Genomic DNA, 12,540 nt, shown 5'->3' with positions numbered 1-12,540 from the left:
GTGATATGTACAAAATTTGTAACCAAATTAGAAAGGGTGAGACACACAGATAAATAAGCTAATGAATAAAGGGTCACATAATACAGATATAATCAATATATTCAAAATATTTTAAAAAATAAGTTTATTTATTTTGAGAGAGAGAGAGTGCACAGGAGCGGGGAGGAGCAGAGAAAAGGGGAGACAGAATCCTAAGCAGGCTCCATGCTGTCAGCACAGAGCCTGACGCAGGCCCAAATCCATGAGCTGTGAGATCATGACCTGATCCAAGATCAAGAGTCAGAGGCCCAACCAACTGTGCCACCCAGGTGCCCCTGTTCAAAATGTTTCAATAAATACAATGGAAAAATAGGAAATCAAAATACATGGAAAGAGAAACAAGCTATACTCTGGTGAAGAATATTGGTAAAAGAGCTTATATAATTAGGCTAAAATAAGTTAATTTAGAAAACAAAATTGTAATTAAACATTAAATGAGTCCAAGTTGATGAAAGAAATAGTAAACTAGAATATTGAGCAGAAATATCACAGCGAAGGACATTAAAGACTGGACATTCATGTAAAATACAGTAGTCACTACAGATAAATAAAGATCAGGATAAGAAGAAAAATCATTTAATTGTTGCACTAGAGTATAAACAATAGTATAGTACAATAGTATAAAATACAAGAATGGTTAATAAGTTTCTAATTTAAAAACTAGACAAAGATGTTCAAATCAGAAATGCACTGTAACAAAATAGATAAATAATGAAACACCAAAGAAAAGGAATATCCATAGGGTATACTAATTGAAAGGGATACATGCCCTCAGATATTTACAGCAGCATTATCTACAGTAGCTAAATTCTGGACACTGTCCAAAAGTCTATAGACTGATGAATGGATAAAGAAGATGTGGTGTGTATACACACACACACACACACACACACACAATGGAATATAACTCTGCCATTAAAAATGAATGAAATCTTGTCATTTGCAACAATAGCAATGGAGCTAGAGCATATTATGCTAAATGAAATAAGTCCGTGAGAGAAAGGCAAATACCATCGGATTTTACTCATATGTGGAAGTTATGAAATAAGACAAACAAGTAAAGGCGAAAAAAGAGAGGCAAACCAAGAAAGAGACTCTTAACTATAGAAAACACATGGCTACTAGAAGGAAGGTGGGTGAGGGGATGGGTTAAATCTGTGATAAGGATTAAGGAATGCACCTGTTGTGATGCATACCAGGTGTTGTATGGGAATGTTGAATCGCTATATTGTACACCTGAAAATAATAGTTCATTGTATTTAATTACCTGGAATTCAAATGAAAACCTTAAAAAAGAAAAGGAAAAAAAATTAAAAGCATTTAGAGAAAGAGAAACACATTTGAAAGTAGTGAAAGGTAAAATAGAGAAAACATACAAATGTGGAAGCAAAAATCTTTGTAGCCTTAAAAGAAGCCAGAACATAAGAGAAATAAATGTAAATCGTGCAGAGAGAAAATGTCATTTCATCTAAAATTGTATATATAACTAAATATCTTGAAATTAAAATTGAAATTAATATAAAAATATTATGCTATCTATAAGGAATACCAACATTGTACTAAAGTACAATAGTGCTGTATTAGAGTATAACTTCCTTGTATAGAGAGAAAATTTTCCTTAAGGGAGATGAGAAATAAAATGCAAAATGAATGACCTTGTAAACATGGGACTACCAAATCTTCCTGAATACTAAACTACTGACACTGGAATGTCCTTGGCATCATAAGTTTCAAATACATTTAGATAAATTAGGATATGATGTTAAATTATACTTAAATTAAAATTGAATTTTAAATGTTACATAAATACTCTGCTGTTTGAATAAAAGCAAAATAATCAGTTTTGGAGGCAACTATTTCATGAATATGTAGTTATACATTGGTTGAAAATTTTCCACACTTTTGAAGCACATTTTTATCCTTTTATCAGGACAAATTACCACCAATGCATTGACAGTGGCATACACATTGGACACAAACTTCTGAAAATCCAGGATGACTGGATAATATCCCCGTAACAAACATGAAGAGAATGAGATGATGACGTCCACCCAGTATATGACCACAGAGAAACTCACCAACAGGACAGTCTGGGTGGCCCTTCTCTCTGTGGAGACTCTTGAGGAGGGGCTGGTACTGTGAAGGTGCTGGTACTGCCTCTGATGAATGGGCAAGAGAATCGCCATGTATTCACTTGACAACAGCATGACTCCTATAAAGAAAACATCCCTGGGTAATGTCAAAATGAGGAGTGTCCTGTTGATAGAGCTTATGGAGGAAAGTGAGCCATATTTACTGACATGCAGTAGATATCTCTGGGTCACAGTAGAAGAAGCAGCAGTATAGAAGATGCAGTTACTATCAAGAGACAAACAGAACTCCTAGGATGATTAAAAAAAAATGGAAGATGTACTGTATGTACTTATGTTTAAACCCTGCCAACCAGGAGGTGCTGGGGCTGCTGCTGATGTCCTGGAGGATGATGTAGTTCTCATGGAGAGATCACACAATACAGGCCTGTGCTCACTTCGGCAGCACATATACCACACAATACAGGCCACAAAACTCAATCTCACAGCTTACATCATGCTCAGTGGTGGAAAAACTAAAGCTTTTCCTTATATAATTTAAATAAGGAAAAAAATGTCCATTCTCATGCCTCCTATTCAATATTATATTGTAATTGCTAGCCAAAGTAATTGGATTAAAAAAAATAAGGGCATCCAAGTCTGGAAGGAAACAGTAAATATATATTTGTTTGCAGATGGCTTAATTCTAAATATATGTACATAAAACAACCACAGTTAGAACAAAAACAAATTTAGTAAAGTTCTAGACTAAGATCAACACATAAAAAGTCTTTATACTACCTAAGAACCCTAAAACAAAAAGATTAGTAAAACTAGACAGGACGAGGCAGGTAAATTTGTGAGTTGTGTGGGGTAGTGTTCCCCATCAAGGGGAGAATTAGGTAAAGGCCAGGAATGGAAACCATATGGAGTGAATAATGACCTAATGCACCGGAGGATACGGGTCAACAGGGGAGAGTTGTAGGATGCAGCAGGAGAGGCAAATGGGAGTCCCACCAGGTAGGACCTTATAAACATGGTATAAAGTATTTGAACTGCACTACAAAGATAACGGTGCCTCTGGAAACAGGTCCTCTGGGAGCTGTGAATTCATGCCCACTTCCATATGTCCAGGAATTGGTTATCTCCATAGGGATTCAATGCATGGTTCACCCAACAATGGAGAAGGAGCACACTGTGTCCTGGGAAATACACTGTCCTGTTCACTGGGACAGTGTTTTGTGGCACAGGCACTTAATACAGTTTAAAGAAAGAACCTGGATGGATAGCTCCTGTTCAACTACAACTCTATACTGCATAGTACTAAATTGGCTTTGTTTCTTTAAACGTGGCCTGCCCTAAAGAACAATGCATCTGTTAGGGCAAAATACCTACTCTGCATGGACTAGATTGAGGAGTTCAGTCCCTGTGCCCTCGAAGGTCACATTCTGGGGGGTGGGGGAACTATAGATAGAAGAAGCAATCACATTTACTGTCATCCTGATGCCACCAGTGTGTGTGCACAGGAGAGGGGCAGGGTGGTCTGGGATATAGGCTAGATTGCGGGGGAGGGGGACGGCGCTCTCTGTGAGGATCCTAACGGAGTTCGCCAGGGGATGAAGAAGATGGAGGCAACAGACAGCACATGCTCTCAGGTCATGCACTCATACAAAGAAGAGCATATGAGCAGATGGAAAGAAGTTCTTGTTTTAGTTTCCTTGATGTCTTCTCATTTTTATTTTTTCCTTCCTTCTGCTTAGCTTGGGTTTATTTTGTTTTTCCGTTTTCTAGTTTGTTGTAGTACAACTTTAGCTCATTGACATAGACACTTACAAAACAATCCTACCAATAACTACAAAATTTATATTGTTTTCTAGTGCCTGCAGAACATATAGGAAGTTAGGCTGTATCTTGGGTCATAAAACAAACCTCAACAAATTTGAAAGAATTAAAATCATACAGACTATATTGTTCAACCACAATAAAATCATACTAAGGAATGAAAGAAAAAATATAGGAAAACCCCTAAACAATTAAAAGATAAAATAAAACTCTATATAATCCATTGGTGGAAGAAGAAGTCTCCATTGAAAGTAAAACAATTAAATTATAATAATATATGGCATACTAAAATTTGTGGGGCACAGTTAAAGTTGCCCTGAGAGAGTGTTAACGCAAGGATTAAGTGCTTACATTGAGGAAGAAAAGCCTCAAAGCAATAATCAAAATTCACATCGTGAGAAACATAAAACAGAAGGGCAAAATTAGCCCAAAATAAGTAAAAAATAATATTAATAATAAAAATTAGAGCAGAAATTAATGAAATTGGTTGAAAAAAAGAGGTAACTCAGTGAAAGAGTGATCCGTAAAGTTAACCAAACTCTGGCAAACGGATGAAAAAAGAAAACACAAATTCTCAGGATCAGGAATGAACTAGCGGTATGAATTCAGATTCTGCACATACCAAAAGATTAATAAGGAAATACTGTACCTACACAAATAGGACATCTGAGAAGAAAGGACCAAGATTGCAAAAAGCACATACTACTCCATGCCCTCCGTTGAAATAGGTATTTGGGATACTCCTATAACTATGAAATAAATCAGATTTGTAATTTTAATACTCTAAAAATGTTACATCCAGATGTAGATTATTTAAATGGAGAATTCTTCCAAGCATTTTAACAAAATTGACCTCTGTTTTGCATATTTTCCAGCAAATAGAAAGAAAACAAGGAAGTACACTTCTTTTTTTTTTTTTTTTTTATGAAGCTGGCATTACCTTGAATCTAAACATGAAAAAGAATATCAATAAAAAAATACAGGCTAACATCTTTCATGAATACACCTCCCAAATTCCACACAAAACATTATCAAATAGAATTCATTCCTACAGAAAAAGATCCATACACCATGCCCACATGATTATTTCAGAAATGTGAGACAATTACAATACTTAAAAATCAATTAAAAAAATAACCCATCCTATCCCCAGGCTACTAAAGAATAACCACATGATCACGTCAGGTGATGCAGGAAAGCAATTCACAAAATTCAATACACATTCACCAAAAAAACCTCAGAAAACAGAAAAATAGAAGGAATTCCTCGACTTCATGAAATATCTCTATAAAAAAGCTCTACCCACATTATACACAATAGTGAAAAACAGATGTTTTCTTCCTAAAGATCAGAAACAAGTCAAGGTCATGTTCTCCCACCATTCTTATTCAATGCGGTGCTAAAATTCTAGACTAGCAATAAAGCAAAGAAAAGTGTGAAGGAGGTATGTAGACTGGAAAGAGAAAAATAAAATTGTCCATACATTAGTATAGCATGTTTGCATATGTAGGAAATTCCAGCAATTATCTATCTAGAAAGTTCTAGTGAACCACAACAAAACAGAAACTGCTTTAGATCTAGCATGTGAATTCAGGAAGCTGTCAGGATACAGGACAAACATAGAAGAATACCTTTATTTCTATTCACTAGCAATGAAAACATTGCAGATGAAATTTTAATACACAATTTGTCATCATTACAACACTAAGATCAAAGACTAAAAACCATGCACAAGACTTGTATGCTGAAATCTATACAGCACTGATGAAAGAAATCAAACATCTAAATAAATGAGAGACATATCATGCTCACAGGTAAGAAGATACAACATAGTAAAAATGTCATCTCTCCATATTGATAGGTTTCACACATTTCCTGTGGAAAGCCAAGTAATATTTATTTTATAGACACAGCTTCATTTTCTAGAAATGAAAAATGAAATGGAATGGAATGGAAATGAAAAGGAATTAGGAGAGGTCAAACAGCTTTGAAAAGGAATAAAATTGGAGAAATTAATATGCTCCATCTGAAGATGTGGTGTTGGTGGAGACAAAGACACAGATTCAATAGGGAAGAGGGGACAAAGAAATAGAACTATGACAATATTAATCACTGATTTTTGGCAAAGGTAAATAATGCACTTTGTGAGGAGAGTCTTGTCAGCAACAGGTGTTAAAGCCATTAGACATGCATTGGCAAAGAAACAAAAACAAAACAAACAAAAATACCTTGATCTAAACTTCACTTCTTATACAAATGTGAACTCAAATTATCACAGCATAGATTCAAAACAAAACATAAAGCTATAAAACTTTTACAGTAGAGGCACAGGAGAAGATCTTTAAGACCTAGGGATTGGTGTGTTCTTAACCCAAGCACTAAAAATGAAAACACTTGATAAACAGAACTTTACCAAAATTGAAAACATTTATTCTAATAAGAGCATTTGCTCCTACAAGGAGCATGAAAAGACAAGCTATAGACTAGGTAAAAATATTTGCAAACCACATATCTGATAAAACAAACAAACAAACAAACAAACAAACAAAAAAACTTCTCACTAGAATATTTAAGGAACATTCAACACTCAAAAGGAAAAAAAAAAACTACTCAAAGAGAAAATGGGCAAAACAAATGAACAGACATTACATCAAAGAGAACATGTAGGTGGCAAATAAGCACATGAAAAAAACAAAACAAAACAAAAAAAGCAACATCACAGCCATGAGGGAAATGTAAATGAAAATGCCACCTGTTAGAAGAGCTGGAAAAAAAAAAAACAGTACAAACATGAAATGTTGGAAAGAAGCAGCTCTCTCAAACATCATTGGTGGGAATATAAATGAAATGGCACAGCCACTCTGGTAAGAGAGTTTGATACGTTCAATACAAGCTATTTTTAAACTTTAAAACACAGCAATCAGTCTCCTGGACTGATTGAGATACCATAAAACACTGTGCACAGATGTTCACTGAAGGTTTATTTGTAATAGCCAAAAGAGTAGAAAACAAACAAAATATCCCTCAAAAGGTGACTGGATGAACAAACTGTGACATATCCACACTAGGGAATCCTACTGAGTGATAAAGAGGCCATAAAGCTGAAGCTGTGATACACAAAACTTGGATGGATCTGTAGGGTATTACCCTGAGTGGAAACAAACAAACAACATCACAGGTCATGGCTGTAGGGTTCCCTTCATGAAACAAAAAAGACAAAACTCCCCAAATGTAAAATAAATGGTTAATTGTCATGGCCAGCGATGTTGGGGGGGAGGGGTGAGTAGCATGAGGGGGATCTTTTGGATGATGGAGCTGTTCCACACATGGATTGTGCTGTTGGATATGTGAATGTACATGACAAACTGACAGAGCCAGACATGCTCATTGTGCCACTGTCAGTTTCCTGATGTTAATATTGTCCTGCAGTGATGTAAGATGTTACACTGGGGCAAAATGAATAGATGCTGCCTTTGTGAAATGACCTTTCTGTACTACTTGCAGCTTCCTGTTAATCTATAAATCTACCTACCTACATACCTACCTATATTAATGATCTATGTGTCATCACTTCTCAGAATAGTTGCCTAAATCTAGCAGTCCCACCCTGGCTCCCTGGAGCTCCAAGCCTCCCCAGGACCATAACCTGTGGGTGTCAAGCAGCAGGGAAAGAGATAAAAGGGGTCTGGTGCTGGGCTGTGACTGGGCAGGTGCTGAGCTGTGACAGACTTTAACCAGGGGTGTAACAGAAGCAGAACCCAGACTACTCCTCTAGAGCTGATGCTTTTCCTTTGAGATGGATGGGCCAGAGCCAAGACCTGGCTCACAGTGGACTGTCCCAATTTTTATCTTTCCTTAGGAGACCACCTCTCATTTGCCCTTTTTATCCTCTCCTGAACCCTGACATCTCCTGTGTCTCCTTTTCACTTGACCACACCCCCACTCCAGGTTGTCTGCATTTTACATATAAAGGAATGGAGACTCAAGGAATGCGGAGTTCTGAGCTCTCAGCCCATCCAGGAGCCTGATGTTTCTGGAAAACCAGGGTGTGCTGAACAGGGTCTGAGCTGCTATAACCAGGAGTTTCCAAAGGATGGGATCACAAAAGCGACCCACATCCCCCTTACATCTAAGTGACTTGGACTCCACTGGCCTCCCCACAGGCTCCTAAAAGCAGGAGCCCTCATGTCATGTCAGATACCACCCATCTTAGAGAAACAAGCTTCCTGCTTCCCATGTCCCCCTGAAATTCATGTTCCACCTCCAGAGTTATCTTTCTCATGGTTTCCATCAGTTTATGCCCAGGTGCTAGGAGCACCCTGTCCTGAGCACAACTCAGTAGCCATGGGACTAGACTCTTCCCCTGCACCTCAGCTGGAGTCACAGATAGGCCCCAGCCTACTGTGATCTGCACCTCACCTAAGCTTCAAATCCACATTCCTGGAGCTAAGAGGGACCATTTTCCAGGAAGAGCTGAGCCTGGAACCTTATAATTGAATTCCCTTCTAGTCCCAAGTGCCCAATTCATCATGGACTCTCAACTCTGTTCTTTTTGTTTATTTTTTTATCTTTTAAATATTTATTTATGTTTGAGACAGAGAGAGACAGATTGTGAGTGGGGGAAGGACAGAAAGAGGGAGGAAGACACAGAATCCAAAACAGGCTCCAAGATGTGTCCAAAACAGGTTCCACAGAGCCTGATGTGGTGCTTAAACCCACAAACCATGAAATCATGACCAGAGCTGAAGTCCAATGTCTGACTGACTGAGTCACCCAGGTGCCCCAACTCTGTTCTTGAGAGTAGCCACTTTCCTTCATGCCCATGCACACCCTACAGTCTCCAAGGCACACCTGTTCCCACCTCTCTCACTCTCTGCCTTACTCTGCCTCCCAAACCCTTAAAGACCCAATTTGAATCCCACATGTCTCTCCCAATAACTGAATTGCTTCCTTGGTCAGAACAAAGCCCACCATCATAGCTCCTCACACTTCTTTCTTTGCCTACCACACTGATACCACACACTCTCAGAGACAGGGAATGGTACAATGCCTCTGGCCTCCCTCCATCCTGGTTCTCTGCTCTTGTCACATTTGCTTTCATACTGCCTTTTACTTTCTATCAGAATGTGCTGACCTCAGCAGCTGTCCTTGAGTTCTATAAGTCAATGTTTGAGAAAGTGTTGATGCGTACAGGCAGGTTGTACTCAGTGTCAGCTCTCTATAGTTCAATGACACATTCTCAGAGCTGTGGAGACCCCTATCCACCACCATGACAATATGATGAGTCATAAGATGCAATATTGCCTGCAACCTGGGATGTGCATTACAATAACCCACGGATTGTTTCTCTTAATTATTCTGAAATGATCACCTTAAATTATTTATTTAAAATTCATGTAAATTGTAAACTCATGCAATGCCCCCACTTCTGGAGATGATCACACTTTTCTCAGCCCCCCTTTTATGCCATCTTTGGTGGGTGGGAGTACGTTACCCCTTGGACAATATTGCCTAGGAAGCAAAATCTTCCAGGAAGTCCTTTGTGTGCACAATGAATCTCTGCACTTCATGGAGCTGAGTCTTCCTGTCACCCCACTACTACACCTGTTCTAAGGTCTGTACCTCTCCCTCCAGGTGGAAGCACCTCCCTTTAATCTGGAGGACCTCAGACAGTGACCCCTCTGTGTTAAGGGCCTGGGTCACCTCTACAAATTCCTCCCAACCCCCTCTTCTCCTGTCGTGAAGTTTAATACAAAGTCTTCAAATTACTGGTTTTTCTCATCTTTTAGGGCCTGGTATTGTTTTCTTCTGAGTAGAACTCCCTGAAAGAGGAAAAATTCAGGTGACAGGCCAAAAGGACTTAAGGCTGAAGTCAATCCTGGGTGATAAGGACTCAATTGTCCTGTGCTCTACTGGCATGCAGAAATTTTGGTGGAAACTCTCCTGGTCAACACACTGTCCAGGGGACTCATTGGCCCAGTGCCAATCTAGAACAGAAGGCCTGGTCTCACAATGCTCTTAGTGGGCCTGTTGTCCTGGGAAATCAATTGCTTACTTGTCTGCTGAGTTGGAGGGCTCCCAATCAAAGAGCTACCAGTTCAGGCTGGTTTCCCAGTGAGTTTTCTGTCCAATGCTAAGCTGAGATAGAGGGCTTATAGTTTGAAGGCTTATAGTGGGCAATGGGTTTGCCATCAACAGGGGAAGACAACCCAGGCAAACAACAGGAGGAATAGCAGGAACAGTTGTGGCTGAAGTGTCGTCACTCTCCTCAGTGCCACCTGGGTCTTGACTGGCTTTTATAACAGCACTGGTGTGTCACAATGTCTTTTAGTGATGTCACAACCATGCCTGGAAAATCACCAGGGCTCCCTCAGGTTGGCCTTGTTCAGCTGGCCAATCACTGAAGGTTTTCTCATTGGCCTTCCTGACATCATCACCTGGACACTACATTTTAAAGGAATGTTAACTTTCCTTCATGATGAAAAATTAATATGTGAGATCTATTTTTACTAAAGTCATGGTGAGGCCAAAAGAGTCAAACAATACAAACCCAAATGTGTCACTCAGAGTCATCTTTAAATACAAGACAGCAAAATGAATCAATACATGGATCATGAGACCCCATGAAAGGTCACATGTCAGTATTAAATCTAACAACATGACTTTAGAACAAATGCTAATCTCAACTCATCCATCAAAGCCTAAAAATAAGTCGAGAAAATGGTACATACTATGCATTGTATATCTTACCATAATAAAAACATTAAACCTAGAGAAGATGAAGCTGAGACAGAAATTATCAACTAATTGCCAAAATGACATTCAGCACTCATAAGAAGGGTATTAAAAAATCCAGATTTTCAACACTGTCACAGTCTCATGTCCACCCTCCAATAAAAAATTACTTGACATCCAAATAAGCAGGGTAATGGGACTCGTGACAATGAGAATAAGCAGTCCACAGACAAAGACCCCAAATGGCAGGTGAAAGTGTGAAAAGAGCCATTATAAATATGCTCAGGAATTAAAGGAAAATACACATGTGATGCGGGGACAAAGGGAAATCATAAAGAATAATAAAATAGAATTTACAGAGCTGAAACTAGGATATGTGAAATGAAAAACTATACCAAATGGGCTTTAAGAATGAAGGGATGAGTGGCACCTTGGTGGCTGAGTCAATTAAGCATCTGACTTCGGTGCAGGTTATGATCTCATGGTTTGTTGGTTCAAGCACCACGTCTTGTTCTGTGCTGACTGCTCAGAGACAGGACCTTGCTTCAGACTCTGTGTTTCCCTTTCTGTCCCTCCACTACTCATGTTCTGTTTCTTTCTCAAAAATAAATAAACATAAACAAAATCAAACAAGAGAGAATGATGGGTTGATGCAGACAAATAAAGTGTGAGAACTTGAAGATACAGCAATAAGAACTATGCAAATGGAAGCCCAGAGACACTAAGAGATAGGAGATAAATGTAAAGAGCATCAGTGACTCGTGGGACAACACAAGAATGGGTGAGACCCAACAGTAATTGCCTTAAATCTCCAAACTGGATAAAACCATAAACCCCAAGCAGAAAAACACAAACACAAAACCAGACAGTGGCCTATAATAATGAAGTTGTGGAAATGAGTGAGAAAGAAAAATCTGAAAACATTCAGAAAGCACACATGATACATATGGGTAAAGGCTAAATGGGCTGCCAACTCTTTATTAGAAGAAATTATAAACCAATAATGTTAAATGACATCTTTAAATCATGAAAGAAGGAAAATGCCAATGACAATCTCAAATTCTACATCTAGAAAAATTTCCTTAAGTAAATGAAGACAAATAAATCCATTTCAGGCATATCAACACTACAAGTGTCATAGAATAGACTCACACTACAAGAAATGTCGATGAGAGTTCTTCAGGCCAACAGACAATGGTAACAGATGGGCACTGGTATGTAGGAAGTAATGAAGAGGGTACAAATAGTAACTGGAAAAATATCAGACTTTCATCATCTCATTTAAAATTTTCCTCTAAAACATACTGTAAGGTTTAAGGAAATGTAAAAGCAACATACTGCTTAGTCTATAGCAAGTGTCAAGTAAAACAGAAGACATGAATGTCACAAAGGTCAGAAAGGGGAAATGGAAGTTTATTATTGTGTTCGGTTGTATATTGTTCATCTAGTGAAGTAACATATATATGCAAGGAAATATTATTCGATGGCAGAGATGACAGATTAAAGAATCAAGTTATAAATCCTTGAGCACATACACCCCAAAGTTTATAGCAGTTATAGGAATAAAATCTAAACTATGGAAAGAACCCAAATGTCCAAGAGCTGATGAATGGATAAAGAAGGTGTAGTGTATATAGGCAATGGGATATTACTCAGACATAAAAAAAGAATGACATCTTGCCATTTGCAATGACATGGATGGAGTGTCAGTCAGAGAAAGACAGATATCATATTTCACTCATATGTGGAATTTAAGAAACACAACAGATGAACACAGGGTAAGGGAATGAAAAATAAGATAAAAACAGAGAGGGAGCAAACCATAAGAGATCTTAAACACACAGAAGAAACTAAT

General features: G+C 38.3%; 1 long non-coding RNA gene across 2 annotated transcripts in view; it reads right to left on the bottom strand.

The window, feature by feature from the left end:
* The window catches only part of LOC106974935 (uncharacterized), a 43,420-nt gene extending 33,173 nt beyond the window's left edge, over window positions 1–10,247 (bottom strand). For both annotated transcript variants that reach the window (XR_008296847.1, XR_008296845.1), the window contains exons 1-2: window positions 10,006–10,247; window positions 2,118–2,251 (exon numbers count right to left, since the gene is read on the bottom strand). This is a non-coding gene — a long non-coding RNA (uncharacterized LOC106974935). The remainder of the gene's footprint in view (window positions 1–2,117; window positions 2,252–10,005) is intronic.
* Window positions 10,248–12,540: the final 2,293 nt, after the last annotated feature.

This window comes from Acinonyx jubatus, chromosome A1, assembly GCF_027475565.1.
Source record: "Acinonyx jubatus isolate Ajub_Pintada_27869175 chromosome A1, VMU_Ajub_asm_v1.0, whole genome shotgun sequence".
Lineage (NCBI taxonomy): Eukaryota > Metazoa > Chordata > Mammalia > Carnivora > Felidae > Acinonyx > Acinonyx jubatus.
The sequence above is the reverse complement of the archived record's forward strand: the minus strand, read 5'-3'. Positions and strand labels throughout refer to the sequence as shown.